Here is a 19,172-nt window from a genome sequence, read left to right on the forward strand (position 1 = left end):
CTTTATGAATTTAAATGCGTCCACAGAATTTTGTTCTCCAACCTGGCCAACCCTGTGCACTTCAGAACCGCTTGCCTGTCTGTTGGCTGTCTGCACACACAGTTCGTTTACAAACTTAACTTCATCATCACCTCCCATAAACCATTTTGCCTTCTAGTGTGGTTTTTGTCTCAGTTGTTTCAAAACTTGAGTGAATACAGTAAAAATCACTTTGGACACTAGCTGAAAATAAGATTTCCGTGTCCCATTCCCACAATTTCTGATTTAGAAGATCTGGTATGGAGCCTAGAGACCTGTATTTTTAATCAAGGCCTCAGATGAATCTAGTGCAGTCAGCCTATGAGTTTGAGAATTACCAGATCTGAATTTCTGGAGCCACCAGTCACCCAGGTTGGCAAACTTAGAGTTATCTGCACCCATCCCACTCTTTAATCACGTGATCCCCAAGGTTGGCCCCATTCTCCATTCCTAAATCAGTGCCCTAGTTTAGGCCTTCATCCATGTCATTGCCCTTTCAAATCCTTTCTCCATGCTGCACACAGCTTGTGAGAGCTGTCGAAAATGCAGAACAAATCATTGTCATTTCCATTACTTAAAAACCCTTCACTCTGGCACAAAAACAGAAATATAGATCAATGGAACAGGATAGAAAGCCCAGAGATAAACTATGGTCAACAAATCTATGACAAAGGAGGCAAGGATATACATTGGAGAAAAGACAGCCTCTTCAAAAAGTGGTGCTGGGAAAACTGGACAGCTACATGTAAAAGAATGAGATTAGAACACTCCCGAACACCATACACAAAAATAAACTCAAAATGGATTAGAGACCTAAATGTAAGGTCAGTCACTATAAAACTCCTGGGGGAAAACATAGGAAGAACACTCTTTGACGTAAATAACAGCAAGATCTTTTTTGATCCACCCCCTAGAGTAATGGAAATAAAAACAAAAAAAAAATAAGTGGGACCTAATGAAACTTCAAAGCTTCTGCACAGCAAAGGAAACTATAAGCAAGACGAAAAGACAACCCTTAGAATGGGAGAAAATATTTGCAAATGAATCAACAGACAAAGGACTAATCTCCAAAATATATAAACAGTTCATCCAGCTCAATATCAAAAAAACAAGCAGCGCAATCAAAAAATGGGCAGAAGACCTAAATAGGCATTTCTCCAAAGACGACATACAGATGGCCAAGAGGCACATGAGAAGCTGCTGAACATCACTAATTATCAGAGAAATGCAAATCAAAACTACAATGAGGTATCACCTCACACCGGTTAGAATGGGCATCATCAGAAAGTTTGCAAACAGTAAATGCTGGAGAGGGTGTGGAGAAAAGGGAACGCTCTTGCACTGTTGGTGGGAATGTAAATTGATAAAGCCACTATGGAGAACAGAATGGAGGTTCCTCACAAAACTGAAAATAGAGTTACCATATGACCCAGCAATCCCACTGCTGGGCGTATACCCAGAGAACACCATCATTCCAAAAGACACATGCACTCCAGTGTTCCTTGCAGCACTATTTACAATAGCCAGGACATGGAAGCAACCTAAATGTCCATCAACAGATGAATGGATAAAGAAGATGTGGTACATATATACAATGGAATATTACTCAGCTGTAAAAAGCAGTGAAACTGGGACATTCTTAGAGACATGGATGGACCTAGAGACTGTCATACAGAGTGAAGTGAGTCAGAAAGAAAAACAAATACCGTATATTAACACATACATGTGGACTATAGAAAAATGGTACAAATCACCCGGTTTGCAAGGCGGAAATAGAGACACACATATAGACAACAAACATATGGACACCAAGTGGGGAAAGTGGGGAGAATTGGGGGGAATGAATTGGGAGATTGGGATACCAAATTGTACACTCTAAATATATGCAATTTATTGTATGTTAACTGTATCTCAATAAAGATTCCAAAAATAAAACCTTCACTGGCTCTGTCATTTCCTGAGGGGTAAAGAAATTTCCTTAAAATGATGTTCAAGACCTTCCATGATTTAGCCAATGTGGACTTCTTTAACTCATACCACTCCCAACTCATACAGCAGCTAGCACTCCTTTCCTACACTTTTTTTCTTCCTAGTTCCCTATTTTGGCTTATGCTTTCATTCAGTCATTCATTCAATAAACATATATTGATATGTTCTAGGCACTGTGGATACTGTGATGAACAAAAACAGATGTGAGTGATCCTTACTCACATGGAGCTTATTATCATATGGGACACATAGTAAATAATCATTCTGGGGAATTTCCTGGTGGTCCAGTGATTAAGACTCTGAGCTTCCACTGGGGGGTGGGGGTGGGCAAGGATTCAATACCTGGTTGGGGAAGTAACAAACAAAACAAATCATTTGAACAAATCTAAATTTTCAACTGTGACACATGCTACTAGAGCCTATTATAGGAACATTTGACCTGGTTAAGGAAATCAGGGTATACTTCCATGAGGAAGTGACAGAGAGCTGTAGGAGAAGCTGAGGTAATTAGGTGATGGAGTGAGAACTGCAGGTGCAAAGGTGCTCAAATGGAAGGACGTTTACTGAGTATGAGGGATAGAACGGCAGGTGTGTACGTTTGTGTGTGTGTACATTTGTGTGTGTGCACACGCAAGCACGGTGGTTAAGGATGGAGAGGGAGATAGGAAGCAGTTCATACAGAGGTTTGCACACAGTGTTAAGGAGTTATTCCCTATCTAAGAGGAATGAGTAGCATCAAAGCATTTTAATACGTTACTGACCGTGGGATTTTTGAGAAATTAACGCCTGTGGCTGTAATAAGTCTCTGGTCAAAAATGCATTAAGCAAGGGGGGCAGTTTCAACTTTGTGATTAGAAAATATCACTGTGCTTATAGCATGGAGAATGAATTGGACTGGGTTCAGATGGAATGCAGGTAGATGAGCCAGAAGCTGTTGTATCCAGGTGAGAGACAGTAGCTTAGATCAGAGAATTGATGGTGGGAGTGGGGAGAAGAATTACCTAAGGGTAGGAATGTGTCTTATTCATATTTGAATCACCCATGCCTGATACTTCAGCCCTTGGATTATTTGTTTGATGAATTAGTAGCAGAGATAGGCAGCAAGAAAGGATGTCTATTTAGTGATTTTGAGAATGTACATGGATAAGTTTCTGAAATGGTGTAAGCTTTTATTCAATTATTTATCAATACTTATTAAATACATACTATGTACTAGGCAATCTTCTAGGTAGTTAGAATACACCAAAAAATGAAACAGGCAAAAATTTCTGCCCTTATGGAGCTTACTTTGTATTCAGGGAGATAGCATACAATAGATGTAATAAATGAATGTATGTTATATTGGAAAATGATAAGCATTATGGAAAGAAGAACAAAATAAGAGAGATAAGATATCAGGAGTGTGTATAGAGGGGAGGTGAGTTACAATATAAAGTAGGATGATAAGGGTAAGCCTCATTGAGAAGGTAACATCTGAGTGAAGACTTGAGATGAAGGAGTTAGTCATGAGGCTGGCTCTCTGGGGGGGATAAGTACTCAAGGCAGATGAAGTAACTCCAAGGTGGGAGCCTGCCTGACATGTCCAAGGAATAGCAAGGAGGGCAGTGTGGGAAAACTGAGTGAGCAGGGGACAGTAGTAAGAGATGGGGTCAGAGAGGTCACAGGTGGCCAGGTGTGGTAGGGCTTCATAGACATTGTAAGGACTTTGGCTGTATTCAGAATGAGATAGGGAGCCATTGGAGGGTTTTGAGCATAAGGGTGATGTGATCTGACTTATTTTTTTAAAAGGATCACTCTGGCTGCTGTGTGAATAGACTGCAGGGGGTCAAGAGTGGGTACTCAGGAGGACCTGTTAGGAGTCTGTTGTAGAATCTAGGCAAGAAAGGATGATGCTGAAAGCAGGGTCTTAGCTGCTTTAAATAAGAGGAGTCAGAGAGATCAAAGCAAGAGAATAACAGTGGTCAGTTTGAAAGATTTTGAAGGTTGTGTTAGTATTTCCCTGGAAGGCAATGGAGTTAATTAGCAGTATAGTATGTCAAGAAAGGGATTCTCTGTGAAGAGAAGAATAATGAGCCTTGATGCAGATTTTATGCAACATCATAAAACATTTTGGAAAAACTACTAAATTATTGCAACAGAGGCCCAATGAAAGAATCAAAATTAAGGAGTTGACAATTGAATATATGTTTTCATGACAGTAGGTTAGAGATAAGCCATGTTTTGAAGCAATGGTAAGATTCATAGTGGTTCAGAAGGCAAGTATACATTTCATGGTGTAAATTGAAATTAAGTAAATGCTTTGGAATTTCAGTGTAGTAAAGTTGACCCTTGACCAAAGTGGGAGTTTGAGGTGCCAACCCCCGACATGGTTGAAAATCCACATATTGCCATCTTTGCATCAAAAACAAAGGAATTGATAGAGAATGAACTTATGGTTATTGGGGGAAGGTTGGGGGGGAGGGATAGTTGGGGAGTTTGGGATTGACATGTACACAGTGCTATGTTTGGAATGGGTGACTGATGGGGACCTACTGTGTAGTATGGGGAACTCTACTCAGTATTGTGTGGCAACCTGAATGGGAAGAGAATTTGGGCCGGGGAGGGGGTGGATTTATGAAGTGTAGAACTGCCTAAACAAAACAAAACCAACCAACCAAACAAACAAAAAAACCCTGAAGGAACTGATAAATGACTCACCCAAGGACAGGAAACTGAAACAGTTTGGTTTGGATAGAATCAGGATTCAAACCCTAATTCTTTTGATTTCACTATTGTGATGTTTAATCAAACACAAACTTTTCCCCCACACTTAGGTAATTTAAAGATCTGTAAAATGAAAATACAGGTGCTCTATTGATTGAAAATAATCCGCATATAAGTGGACCTGTGCAATTCAAACCCATGTTGTTGAAGGGTCAGTTGTATATAAACATGCCACAGTATTAGGATAGTGTTAGTGTTTAAAAATAATGTGGTGATATCAAGGGGAGAAATGGACAGTAGAATTAGAGAAGAAAGGAGGCCTGATAACTCAGAGTAGTTTAATTTGGTTCAGTTCCCTCAAGTTTTTGCATATTGTAATTGTTGTTTTATGATAAGCCAAACTTTTAAACACTCAGGTTACTTGTAACATTATAGTCACTTAACTATCTGATCTTTAGTGCTCCGGACAATTTTTTTCTTTGTTTATGATATGGAATATGAAAAATTGTATAGATGAAAGTGCAAACCTGGTTAAGCGTACTAAAAGCTTTCATAGTGGTATCTCAGTTTAGATGCTCTTCTGTTATATCTTTTATAAAATACCATGGGATCAGAAATGTTTTCCCCCATGTTTGTTTGTTTGTTCATACATTTGTTCAGTAATTGTTTATTGAGTGTTTGACCTAGCATTGTTTTAGGTTAGGGATCTGCAGACTTTGTCTGTAAATAGTCATTATAAATATTTTCGATCATATAGTCTGTCTTGCAACTACTCAACCAGTGTCCTAGCATGAAAGCAGTCACCCATAATATGCAAATGAATGGGTATGCCTGGGTTTGACTGTGGTGAACAGTATCTGGGCTTTGGTCCATACTTTGCCCACTGCAGTTTTAGATGCTGAGAATATATGAGTGAATAAAACAGACAAAAATACTCGCCCTGCTGAAGTTTAAGAGGAGGTAAACAAAACATAAAAGTAAAATGCATAATATGACAGTTGCGAAAGGAGATAAAAGAATTCTAGGGCAGGAAATTTTAAGCAGAGTCGTCAGGGAAGACCTCACTGATAACATGAGCAAAGACCTGAAGGATGTGAGGGAGCAAACCAAACCATTCAAGAGATAATGGGAAAGAGCAGACCAAGCAGAGGGAAGAGCAAAGGGGAACGTCCCAAAGGCCTGCACTATAAAGAAATTTTACTGAAATTAGATTTTTCTTGGTATTGTTAAGGGGAGAAAATGGTAATGCACATCAAGGCCGTAAGTCATAGCCTCCTGTCTACACGTGCTAGATGGGCGAAGAGCAAAACCTGGAACAGTTCTTACTAATGAGAATTTGATCTGTATGTATTGTTTAAACTTACGTTATATGGTTTAAGTATTAGTACTTTTCATCTTGTTAAAAAACAAAATTAAACTGAGTAAATTTAAAGATCTTACTGACTTTATTCAGTGATTCATAAATTGGGCAGCATTCAATCTAAGCAAATAGAAAGGAGCTCTGAAGACCTGTGCAAAATGAAAGACTTATAGGCAGAAGGGAGCAGGAACAAGGAGGTTATACTAGGTAAAAATTGTATTGGTTATTGCTAGGTTACTTTCCCTATAGAGAACGGCAGGGGTTACCTTACTAATGCTGATCAGGCAATTCCTGATTGGCTAGTTTGAGTCCATTTCTGGGAGAGGCAAAACTGTAATTTAGTTCTCAGTTTGTCGATGTGAGGATTAGTATAAGCGACTCCATTTGCGGTCTGTTGTCTTGTTTTTAACATACTTACTGGGCTTATATGTAGCTTTTAGAATAGTCATGTGAAGTTGCCTAGTGTAAGGTATAGTTTCAGGTCACTCTTTCTCCCAAAGTGCATTTGTCCTCTTTCTCACAATCTATTTATGTACATATATGAATACATACAAATATTTATACTATTCAAACACATTTCTAAATATGTAGATTTAAATTATCTTTTTTGTTAAATGGGAACTTTATAACAGATACTTTTATCCCATCAGTAACTATCCCTTAAGTACTCCTCAATTGGAGATTGGCACTTTGAGAAAGATGAGAGCTGCGTATAAATCATGGTACAACCTTAGACCTTACAATCTTGCTGGGATGGCAAGATTTATGTAAGTGGCAATTAAAGAAGCAGTGTGATATGGTATAATCAAGCCCAGAAGTCAGGAGTCTACAATTTTGGATTCTAAGAATGTCTTACTTCTGTTATTTAATATCAGTGTGACCTTAAACAAATTCTATAGGTTTCATTTCCTTCATTTTCAAGGTGCGGTTGTTGTACTAAATAATATTTAAAGTTACTTCTAATTTGAAAATTAGAAGCAGGATAAAGTGATGACGTGTTTATAGCCGAGATGGTTGATCCAATCACCATAGGCTCTACTTGGCCACCTGGAGGGTTGAGGCTATTAATATGTATAGCATATTATAACCCTTTCTTAGCAGCTAAAAGCTTTGATAGAGAACACTGTATAATCAGCTGTTACTGAAATTAAGGACAGTAGAAGTTCAGAGAAGGGAGAACTAAGTATTGGGTCAAGTTGTTGACAGGTGCTTTTTATACAAATGTGCACCTTAGAGGATATTTTAGGAGTGTGAAGCAAACTCAGTATAGATCTTATCCATCATAAGACACCACAATACATGCAGATTTCACGTTTCAAAATAGCTGAGACGTGCTTTAAAAAAGAAGAAGAACCCCCTCTTCTCTTCTCCGCCATCCTACGTGTGGTTGAAGTTGCTTCTGGCCATGTTTTCTCACAAACTTTCAAGATCAAGTGATTTCTGACCAAGAAACAAAAGCAGAATCATTCCATTTCCCAATGGATTAGAATGAAAACTGGTAATAAAATCAGATACATCTCTAAGAGAAGACATTGGAGAAGAACCAAGCTGGGTCTTTAAGGAGCCCCACACACGAGGTGGCACACATATTTATGCTGTGTCAGGGTCGCTTGCATCTTACCATATCACTCTGAAGACATCACTACCATCTGACTAGCCGGATGTGTTTTATTGGGAGAATGATTTTTCTCTTTGTGTCAGTGTTCCTGCACTAGTGCTTTGGCTCAGTAATAAATATGTGAGACCTTTACAAAAAAAAAAAAAAAAAAAAGAAGAAGAAGAAACCCCCAATTGTGAGCCTCTTGAGAGCTAGGACCATGTGTTAGTTATCTTTATATCCCACATAGAATCCTAGCGCCTAACCAGTAATGAGGACTAGTAAGAAATTTAGAGGAAGTAATGAGGGATAAGATTGGAAGAGCATATGAGTATATATAGCTGATTTCTAAAATTTCAGTTTAGGGTAGAGGTCTTTGATTTAGCATAATGAATGTGAAACAATAATTTGGATGATGTGATTGGATATACGGACCCTTCATTTTAGATTTTTGAAAGAGGGGTTGTGTATTGAAAATATTCAGTTTTTTAAATAGTTCAAGATGGAATAAAATAAGAAAAAAACAGCTGAAGTATCAGGGAGCTCAGGTAAGAAGTTACTGTCTTGTAGTGTGAGCATCTACCAACTTCTGAGACAGCATTCAGTTGTGAAGGGAAACTTTGAGGTTAGTGATTCTGGTTTTCTAGTTAAAGGTTAGTATCACTTCAGAGCTCACTGTATCACTTGCTTGTTTATAGATGGTTTTAGGAAAAGTAATATGCCTTTATTAGGCTGCAGTTAGGGGAGTTATGTGGGTTGCTTTCAGTTTGGACAGAGAAAAAGGGAATTTTTTTTGCCACTTTAATATTTAATTTTATTATTCATGATGGTTGTTATGTATGTTTGAAGACCCATAAAGTTGATTTCTACCCACTGGGGAGTAAATAGGCTTTTTAAACCCATAGGCCACAGACAAATCTCCTGAGGTGCATGAGAGCACGTTTCTCTCTAGAAAGAGAATTTTTTATAATGCCTGGCTAACTCTGAAAATTAGAGAAAAGAAGAACGGGTTGGGGCAGGCAGATGAGGTAGGAGAGAGGTAGGATTGCTCTTCCTGTTGTAATTCCCACTTTTTGGTGGCTAAGAGCCCAAAATGTTGGGATGATTTCACACTGAGTAGTCTGAACCACCTTTGATAGAATCTTGGTTTCCAAGTCTACATGTAGATTTTCCACGCAGTGGGACTGGATAGCTATGGGCAGGGCACAAGGGAAAACGTATCACCTTCCTCCTGTACTGGAGGTCCTATGCAGCACCGCCCCAGCTGCTTTCTCTGGTTCCAGGCTGGCACCTCAGGAGCAAAAGGAGCAGCAGGAGCTTCAGACTTCTGTCCTCACTGGCCCATATCTCCACAAGGTGGAATCGGGCTTGCGCAGGCCCGGGAGGACTTCCCAGCTGAGGCCAACACTGGAAAAGGGATACAGAGCTCAGCGCCCACTGCTATCTGGAGTTCATCTTTGAATTGACTCTCTAAAAAACCATTCTTTCTCATTCTTATTCAGTAACAAATCATTTGTAGACTTAGAATTTGTGAATTACCCAGGGTTGATAAATAAGGAACTCTACCCTCTGTGGTAAATTGCAGCAGGATGGCATTCTGCTCTGTTCAAATGAAAGGGAGTTTCTAAGATTGAGTTAATTGAGCTATGAGCAAAACCAGAAGGATAATTCCTGTTGCTGACCACAAGGTGGTGCCCCTAGACCAGGAGAAGTAGGTGGAAGTGAGGGGATTACTCCTACTGCCAAAGCCATTAATAATGAGGGGATTATACCTTGAGAAGTAACTAGTACAGGGAATAGTTAGAATATAGGCTGGATTGAATAGTGACTATCATATAGTAGTAGTAGGTGCTCTTTTAAAATGCTGAACTGAATTGATAACTATGGAAATGAAATAGACAATAGAAGAGTAGGTATAATTTAATGACAATGTTAGAATTAAAAATAAAGATAAACAAAGTTTAAAACCCAAAGATCTGCTTGGGAGAACTAATAAAATAATGTCTGTTTTCCTAAAAAACAGTTGAAATGGTATTTAAAAAAAAAAAGAAAGCCAATAGCGATCTCTTTTTTGTGTATTTAGTGTCAGGTAGCTGATGCTGTCAAGGCAACATTTTATTCCCTATCGAGGGAATCATACGGGACTGGAAAAGTAGGAATAAGTCAGAGATGAAGATATATTTTGACTTTTTAGTTGTTCTCTAATAAAGGTACTTTATGGAACAAAACTTGGATGCCAAAGGAAATAACTTTTAGGTTTATTGAACCTAGCTCAGAGGTCCAGAATGTGTATGTTTCTTTCAATATAGTATATTTAGGTAGTGACCCAAAAGATATCTTTATTATCCTTAAAGATCTTATGTTGGCTTTTAATATGGTTATCCTAAGAGTGGAATTGAGGGTATAGATAGGATGTTCTTGACCTTGCTAAGTAAGTTTATCATGCACAGTTATCATCATAGGGATGCCTCTTCAAGTTTTGTTTTTTAAATCTGAGCTGTATTCTTTCTGTTCCAAGCAGCAGCTTTTGTGATTAAAGGCTCAGCATAATACAAAGTCAAGTTCACTCTTTAAGTTAAATTTAACCTCTTTTTCCTTTATGTTGCAAAATATATGCAGACTTTAGAGTAATTAGACCTCTAAAGTAATATAGTATATGACTTCTCCTTTCCCCTTTTATTCACAAAGGATTTGATTATCAGTAGCCTTGAATCTTAGGAGTGAGGGAGAATTTTAGCACACAAAGGCCACTACTCTTTTGTTTATCCAGAACACTGTTACAAGGATTTGTCTTATGACTGTTAGCTTCCAAAGACTCATAGGTAAATAAATAGAAGGACAGACCAGGATCGTGTTATAGAAGATAATTACTGGAACAGATTGGTTTTTCTTCAGCAATCATAGTACAGCATTTTATCTGAAGGAAGATAGGCAACTTTGGCAAGTTAGCACAATACTGGGCTTTAGTAAGTATTTGTTAAAAATTGACTTATTTTGATGTTACATCATCATGACCTGTGATCTTGTCGGTTAGTGGGAGCAGACCAGATTTAACTTTTGAGCTTTCATACATCAGGGTCAGCATATATTTACTATGCATTAATTTGTGTTTCCCATTTTATGTATAGATAGACTTTGGAAACATCTTTTTTTCTGAATAGAATCATTTAAAATATATAAAAGATGCTTGATTTCAAAAATTAATCTTACGGACAAATCTCTTTGTAAAAAGAATTAGCAAGGATTTATTTGTTTATATATTATAAAAATATATCTTCAGCCAAATATCGAGTCACATATTTATTAAGAACTGACAATTATGTATTATTTTATCACGGTAACATGTTACTGGGGTGAGGAGCCCTGACACAGATTTTGATGTTGTAACAATGAGGAAGCTAAGAATTCAGAAACTTTGGGTTGCAAAATGAGTCCCTTGCAACACAAATGATTTTCAGCCAAAAGATCACTGGCTATTGCCAGGTGATTAGCAAAGACTGGGAGACTGTTAATTTAAGCCTTTGGGCTAATCCTAATGAGGCTTCTCATCTTACAGATCCAAAAATGTTAAAGCCTGCCTGAGGTAATGCAGCTAATTATGAGTGATATCAGGAACAGATCCCTGGGTTCCTTCTGTTTCTGTGTTTAGCATTCTCACCTCTTTATCCTGTTGTGTCAAAGAATCGAAGAACACCAGTTCTGTCAAGTAGGGGACAAAAAAGGGGGACAAAATTTTTCATTTTTCCAAATATTGGTAACTTAGGTAAGCTTTTTGAAAGAGGACAGAAATCTAAGAGTGTTGACAAAGGCCGATTTCATCACTACCATTGTTTGGATTATGTTATTACTTTTAAGTAACTCTTGTCATCTTTTACAGATGAGTAACAATGGAAATAGAATACTGTAATGATTCCCTAGAGTTATTTTAATACTGTTCATAATTAAAATATGAGCAATGACATTCTGGATTCTCAGATATCTAAATAAAATAAGGAAAAAGTGTATTCATTATTTATAGTATGTAAAATAAGACCTATTCTATTTAGTGAATAGGCAGTTAAACATTCTTCATGGAGCTATTTCTGCATTGTGAGGTTGAGGATGGGGTGGAAAAGTCACATATTAACCGTAACATAATTTGCAGAATTATAGTTAAGGGATGAAGGTGAGAACTGCCCTCTGTCATCTTATGGCCTTAAGATACCAAGAAACCTGCCCCAAGAATACTGAGTTTTAATGACTCATTTGATAATTGAGAATGTCTTCCGTGTAGTTGGTAGTAGTCTTTGCAAGAATGTTTTATGAAATTGAATTTGTTTTAATATCATTGTATGGGTTGTATACTTTTTTCACCCATGTTGTGTAATTTAAGTTGCATGTCAGCTTTATGAGGTAGATCCGATCTCCTTTTTTACAAATGAGGTAAGTAGTGCTTAGGGAAAATTTAAATTTGCCTAAGACCAGTGACCTAGTGCAGGGCTGAGTCTAAGTCCTTTGCTTGACTCTACTAAGCACAGGTGCCTTAATATTGTAAGTTTTTTTTTATCATGTACTTAGTGTGAAGAGTATAATAAACACAAAGAGAGTAGAAAATCTTAGAAGGCTCTAGACTGCCAAAAAATTGGTAACCTCCCAACTAATTGGAAGATACATCTAAGTAAACTAATTTTCCTAAAACAGGAAAGGAAGCTTTCCTAAGGAAAAAAATTTAACAGTTGGCCTTAACAATTAAATTAAAGCAAGATTTGAAATCTGATAATTCACTCATATTAGAAATGAATAAAGTAGGAATTTAAATAAAAGAAAGAAGTAAAGGTTTCTCATTTTCTTTCTTTCTTCCTTCCTTTTTTTAATATTTATTTATTTGGCTCCACCGGGTCTTAGTTGCAGCATGTGGGATCTAGTCACGCAGTGAGGGATCGAACCCAGGCCCCCTGCATTGGGAACTTGGAATCCTAGCCGCTGGACCACCAGGGAAGTCCCTCATTTTCAAATCTGTGTCAAAAGGCCACAATGAAATTGCTTGAAGTCCAGAAGTAGCCACAGTTGTTACTAACCTCCACTGTTTTAAAAGTAGGAAATGAGAAGTGATTGATTTATCTTTGCCTCCAGGTAATCTGACAGCAATGATTACATTAGTAGCAATGATTGTTTTTAGTTGTGTGTTTTTGTTGTCACCCCCCCACCCTGCCAAGTTGTTGTAGCCTGGAGGGGTAAGACCAGAGTGCTGGAGCATCCTCCTAAGAAAGTTTCACTTCTCTTTTTGAGCCTTCAGTTAACACAATATCTTAAATTGGAAGGTATTTATGCAGTCATTCAGCTTGGTAACATTCTCCCCGTGTGGTTTTCTGGCCTCCCAGGGAAGCCCATTCTTCTTGTGGGTGCTTATGTTAGGCAAATCCAACATATTAAGCTGAAATCTGGTTCCTTGTATTTCTCCAGTTAGGGCCAATCAGAATGTATGATGCCTCTGCAGGTATGAATTGCTTTCGCAGTGTGTTATCTCTGAATAATCCCTAGTCCTTGGAATATTCTTTTTTATTTTTTAACTCAATAAACATTTATTTATCCAAGCATTCTAAGTGTAGAATGCAGTAGTGAATCCTCAGAAACACTGTACTGTGAAGTATCATTATCTCTATTTTGTAAGTGAGGAAACAGAAAATTGAGGTTGAAGTGACTTGTCAAGTTCACACAATTGGTAAGAAGTTTACTGGCTATCAGAACCAAGTCTTTCTAGCTCCAAAAGTCCTGCTTTTGACCACTACCCTTGCTGCTGTGGGTCTTGCCAAGAATAATCTTGTAGCCATCAGTAAGGCCTGGAGTAGATAGCTCAAGGAGAAGACTGACCTAAAGAATGGCCTTCATAGTTATGAGATTCTGGGATGCTAAATGCATTTGGATTCTCCATGGGCTCCACTAGGAAACTCCAAATCAGGAAGATTCTTGGCAGTCACAGATTCAAATTTGTGGTTTAAACAATTCATTAAGAACCCTAGAGGCCCATGAAAAATACGGAGTGCTTCACGAACTTGAATGTCATCCTTGTGAGGGGCCACGTTACTATACTCTGTGTTCCAATTTTAGTATATATGCTGCTGAAGCAAGCACTAGGGTGTTCTTTCACATCATAAATTTGAATATTTAGTCATACTGGTTCATCAGCTCTTGGTTGTTCTGGTTCTTCAATATTCTTAAATTATGGTCTCCAGAACAGAATACAATGTCCAGGTATGGTTACAACAGTGACTAGAGCTTAGCTTTCGCTTTTCTAATTCTAAGGTCCTGTGTGCTTCTTTTAATATATACAACCCTATTTTGAAGTTGTTTTTCCTTTTTGCAATCTGACTTATTTTTCACATCATCTTTGATTTTCACCTGGTGAAAGTCATAGAATTTAATTCAGAGCAGTTGAAATTTTTGTAGATAGTGCTTTAAAAATATAGATGCTCAGTAATTTTGAGATTGTTAGAAGACTTCTTTTTTTTAAAGCAGTGATTTTATTTATTTTTTAAAGATTTTTTATTATTTTTAATTTTTGGCTGCACTGGGTCTTCATTGCCGGGCATGGGCTTTCTCTAGTTGTGGTGAGCAGGGGCTGCTCTTCGTTGCAGTGTGTGGGTTTCTCATTGCCGTGGCTTCTCTTGTTGCGGAGCACGGGCTCTAGAGCGCAGGCTCAGTAGTTGTGGCACATGGGCTTAGTTGCTCCACAGCATGTGGGATCTTCCTGGAGTAGGGATTGAACCCGTGTCCCCTGCATTGGCAGGCAGATTCTTAACCACTCTGTCACCAGGGAAGCCCAAGAGGACTTTTCTAGTGAACTTTTTGTTTTGTCTTAAAAAAAAAAAAAAAATTCCCGGCTCAAAATAATGGAAATTTCAGCCTCTGAAATTATAATAAAGTATCCTCAGGAAGTCAGAAGTGATGACGTGGATTGGTCTGGGTCTGTAGGGCCGTAAAAGGAAGAAATTCTTGTTAGCAATTTATTTTCAGGATAGTGGATAGTAAGATAGCAAATGTTGCTTTTCCACCATATTTGTGATTTTATGATCTTCTTAGACATCACATAGTTTTTTAGGCACTTTCGTTTAAACTGTTAGAAAAGTTTGATCCTACAGTGCAGAGTTGTAATCTGGAAAGCAGAATTTGACATTTGAATGTTGCTTTCCTGGTTTGGGGTGAATTTTTTTAGTTTAAGAGAAATTCCCAGGTTTAATTTTTGCGCTTATCTTAATCAGATATTGACAATTTAATTTGGACTTAAATTTTCTTTTTAGGAAATATCAGTCCCAGGGAATTAATTTATCCCCTGGCTTGCTTGGGAAAGATGTTTTTAGAAAGCTTTAACTACTGCTATTTCTAGTGGCCCTCTGGTGATACCTTCTGGTACTACTGAGAGTATTGTTTAATAAAATTGCTGGGCTTCCCTGGTGGCGCAGTGGTTAAGAATCCGCCTGCCAATGCAGGGGACATGGGTTTGATACCTGCTCTAGGAAGATCCCACATGCCGGGAAGCAACTAAGCCCATGAGCCACAACTACTGAGCCTGCACTCTGGAGCCTGTGAGGCACAACTACTGAACACATGTGCCGCAACTACTAAAGCCTGTACGCCTACAGCCCGTGCTTCGCAACAAGAGAAGCCACTGCAATGAAGAGTAGCCCCTGCTTGCCGCAACTAGAGAAAGCCCATGCGCAGCAACAAAGACCCAACACAGCCAAAAATAAATAATAAATCTTTAAAAAAAAAATAAAAAAATAAAATTGGTAATTCTTCTGTATTGTAGTAGTGAGTCTTACTGGCTGCAGTGTATTTCAAATACAGTTTTCTTGATTAATCCTAATAATAATCCCAAAACCTGGTTTCGAAACTAATTTTTAACAAATGTTGGCACAAATTCTGAACTTTTGCAGAGACTCTTGTGGTTAGTAAATAACTTCAGAATTTTTACTTGGTCAATAAGGTTGTTTTGGTTTTATTTTATGTATGTATGTGTGTATTTATGTATTGGCTGTGTTGGGTCTTCATTGCTGCACATGGGCTTTCTCTAGTTGCAGTGAATGGGGGCTACTCTTCGTTATGGTGCGAGGGCTCCTCATTGTGGCTTCTCTTGTTGCAGAGCATGGGCTCTAGGCATGAGGGCTTCAGTAGTTGCAGCACATGGGCTCAATAGTTGTGGCTCTCGGGCTCTAGAGTACAGGCTCAGTAGTTGTGGCACATGGGCTTGGTTGCTCCTCGGCACATGTGGAATCTTCCTGGAGCAGGGATCCAACCCGTGTGCCCTGCATTGGCAGGCGAATTCTTAACCGCTGCGCCACCTAGGAAGTCCTTGTTTTGGTTTTAGGTAACAGAAAGTAGACAGTGTGCTTTAAAGACCTCATTTAATTTAAATGTGCTTGCCTTTTTAGAAATAATTAATTGGCTGTGTTTTGTCTTCATTGATGTGTGCATGGGCTTTCTCTAGTTGTGGTGGGTTACTCTGTTGCAGTGCGTGGGCTTTTCATTGCGATGGCTTCTCTTGTTGTGGAGCACAGACTCTAGGCGTGTGGGCTTCAGTAGTTGTGGCACATGGGCTCAATAGTTGTGGCTCATGGGCTCTAGAGCGCAGGCTCAGTAGTTGTGGCACACGGGCTTAGTTGCTCCGCAGCATGTGGGATCTTCCTGAACCAGGGTTCAAACTCGTGTCCCCTGCATTAGTAGGCGGATTCTTAACCACTGCACCACCAAGGAAGCCCTGTGCTCGCCTTTTTAAAGGTCTTAGATATAGCAGTTTTCTATAGACTCATTCTTTATTCCCTTGCCCTGTTTTTAGTTGTGGTGCACAGGCTTAGTTGCTCCGCAGCATGTGGGATCTTCCTGGAGCAGGGATCGAACCTGTGTCCCCTGCATTGGCAGGCAGATTCTCAACCACTGCGCCCCCCTTGCCCTGTTTTTAGAATGCTACTTATGACAACATGAACATTTTCTTTAAAAACTTGAAGTATTTTCTATAATAAAGCATTTTGGTAGTGTGCTCTAAACAGTAATGTACTTGAAAACTAATTTCAAAGGTAGCAATATTTGAAATGTTAATTGAAATGGAATTGGTATGTTCTGGGGATCACTTCCAGTATTTATGATTCTGGAGAATCCAGCTTAGGCTTTTAAAGCTAGATACATTCAATCAAATTAGATTCAATTTTTAGATTTAGGTTAGAGGGATAATGAAAGATGTCCTCACAGGTCTTTATTCCCCCTCTGGGTGTGTGTGTATGTGTATATGGTTGCCACACACATGGTGTAAGCTTGATGAGAAGCTGGGTAGTCTATTTCTTCGCCACTAGTTCTGCACTCTTGCCAAGAAAGTCAGTTTATTATTTTGATATTTTGAAAGATTATTCAGGTGCCCTCAAGATCTGATGCTGAACATTTATTTACACATGGTTGATGGTACACTGTTTACGAGTATTTAATAACTATTGAAGATTCATAATCATATAGGTAGGCCTCCTATGACCTAGTTTTTTTAAAAAAGAAGGGGAAGGTCATTAACTGTCTAGAGTAGTGGCCTCCAGATTATTTTGCTCACCCACAGTGTTTAGTGTGTCTCTAATATTTTTATATTTTATATATTTTAATATTTTATGTAATTGTTCCTATATATCATGTATCATATAATACCAAAATGGACATGGACAAGATGAATAAAACATGTAAATGAAAGTTACAGTGTTTTATTTCCATGACTCATTGATCACTTGTATACACACTGGGGTGCATGTATCTTGTATTTAGACCAAAATTAAAAGTCAGAAAAATTCCCCTCTAAAGAATTTTTGGGTAATATGAAAATCATTTATCCTTACCTTAGAAATGTGACTCTAGTACAATATAAGAACAAGTTTTACAATAGAACTGTCCAGTTTTAAGGTAGGCTACCTTGCGGTGATCAGGCAAAGGCTGGAGAACCACACATCATGCATGTTGTAGGAAGAATCCACAACTCCAATTGAGAGTTGGACTAAACAACTTCTGATGTTTTTTTCTAAGATTCTGTGACTATAGATAGGAACTTTTAGGTTGATCACTTAAATTTAAAACTGCAGGAAAGTGAAAGACAATACTGGGAAGTTGTTGAACTTCTTCATCCAAATCCCTGCTCAGATTTTATCCCGCTATCTTTAGAAAGTTGAAGGTTTCTGATTCTCAGGCCATCTCCACATAGGAAGAAGTATTAAGGTCTTTTTCATGCCTGTAGCCTATATAGTTGCTTATATATTTACTGGGAGAGTAAATATGTAAGCAACAAGGGATTCCAACAGTGGACTTTATCGCTTACTCTGCTTCATTATGTCAAAGAGAGAAATGAAAACAAGTTTAGAATCGATGAATGAATATTTTAAAGTGTATAGTATCACAGATGGCTTGGTAAATATGTTTTTGATTTGTTAAATTCCAACATATGTAAGTACTATTTCATTAAAATTATTCTATTCTGTGGTATAAATTGAACAGCTTCATCTTTTAAACCTCAAAATTGTATGACCTTAGAAACAAAAACCTTAGCTTCTCCCTAAACTCCCTTTTTTCTTTTCGGTGAAGGGATGGTTGTTTTATGAAATCCAACTAGCAAAGATAAGTAAAGATAATAAACTTACAGCTTCTTCACTATACATGTCTTGATTTGAGTATTGTGAATGTGACTGCAGTGCTGTAGAACCTGCTGAAGTTTTTCTGTTGTAGTGATGGCTTTCTTCTTTCCTGGTTTATGTAATACCCTGTTCTCTCTCATTGTTAACTCAGAGGCAAAAGCCTTTCTACATCAGTGAATCTAAATGTGATACTGGAATCACCAAAACTTGAGATTTTTCTTTCCATAATGGCTAATCCTGTATTTATTGAGAAGATTTCCATATCAGCAGCACTTTTCTTTAAAAAATATAAAAATCACGAAATGAATGGCCATAAGAGTGAAAGACAGCCCTAATTCTGATCTGTTTATTTCTGAGCATCTCTTTGTAAGAAGTTTAATAGTGGAGTGGTGCTTCAGAGGAAATGAAGATTGGTATAACCTCCCCCATACGGATGCGCTGTGGAAAATGTTTTCGGACTTTACCGAAATAGAGGTTTATTAGAACATATAAAATCTTAGGGAGTATAATCCTGGTTTATTAATAAAAACCTGCTGTTAAGCAGCTATGCAAATGCATATTTAAATAACCACCTTAGGTCTAGAATGTCTTAAACATTGCTTTCTGGCTTAAGCTCACCACAGACTTTCCACCAACATTTGACTTGTTTTCAATGATTGTACATGGTTCAGGTCACAACTGTACCTTCTTCTAGGCAAAAGAACAGGGTCCATGTTTTCTACTCCTTGGAAGTATTGTCTGCTACAAGAATGTAAAACAGCTGAAGAAAATAAACTACCCCATTTTGTTACTGTAAGTGTGATTGTTATGACTTGAAATATTTCTTTGATAAGCTTTCTTCCATTTTCCATATTCCTTGGTTATCATACATTTT

General features: G+C 38.0%; 1 protein-coding gene and 1 non-coding gene across 5 annotated transcripts in view; one reads left to right on the plus strand and one right to left on the minus strand.

Moving 5' to 3' along the window:
• TMCC1 (transmembrane and coiled-coil domain family 1) overlaps positions 1 to 19,172 on the plus strand; it is a 221,740-nt gene that overhangs the window by 64,812 nt on the left and 137,756 nt on the right. The gene's annotated exons all lie outside the window — the stretch shown is intronic.
• On the minus strand, positions 13,676 to 13,778 carry LOC130835448 (U6 spliceosomal RNA). Its single transcript, XR_009048931.1, has one exon. It is a non-coding gene; the product is annotated as a U6 spliceosomal RNA (small nuclear RNA).

This window comes from Hippopotamus amphibius, chromosome 13 (assembly GCF_030028045.1).
Source record: "Hippopotamus amphibius kiboko isolate mHipAmp2 chromosome 13, mHipAmp2.hap2, whole genome shotgun sequence".
Taxonomy (NCBI): Eukaryota; Metazoa; Chordata; class Mammalia; order Artiodactyla; family Hippopotamidae; genus Hippopotamus; species Hippopotamus amphibius.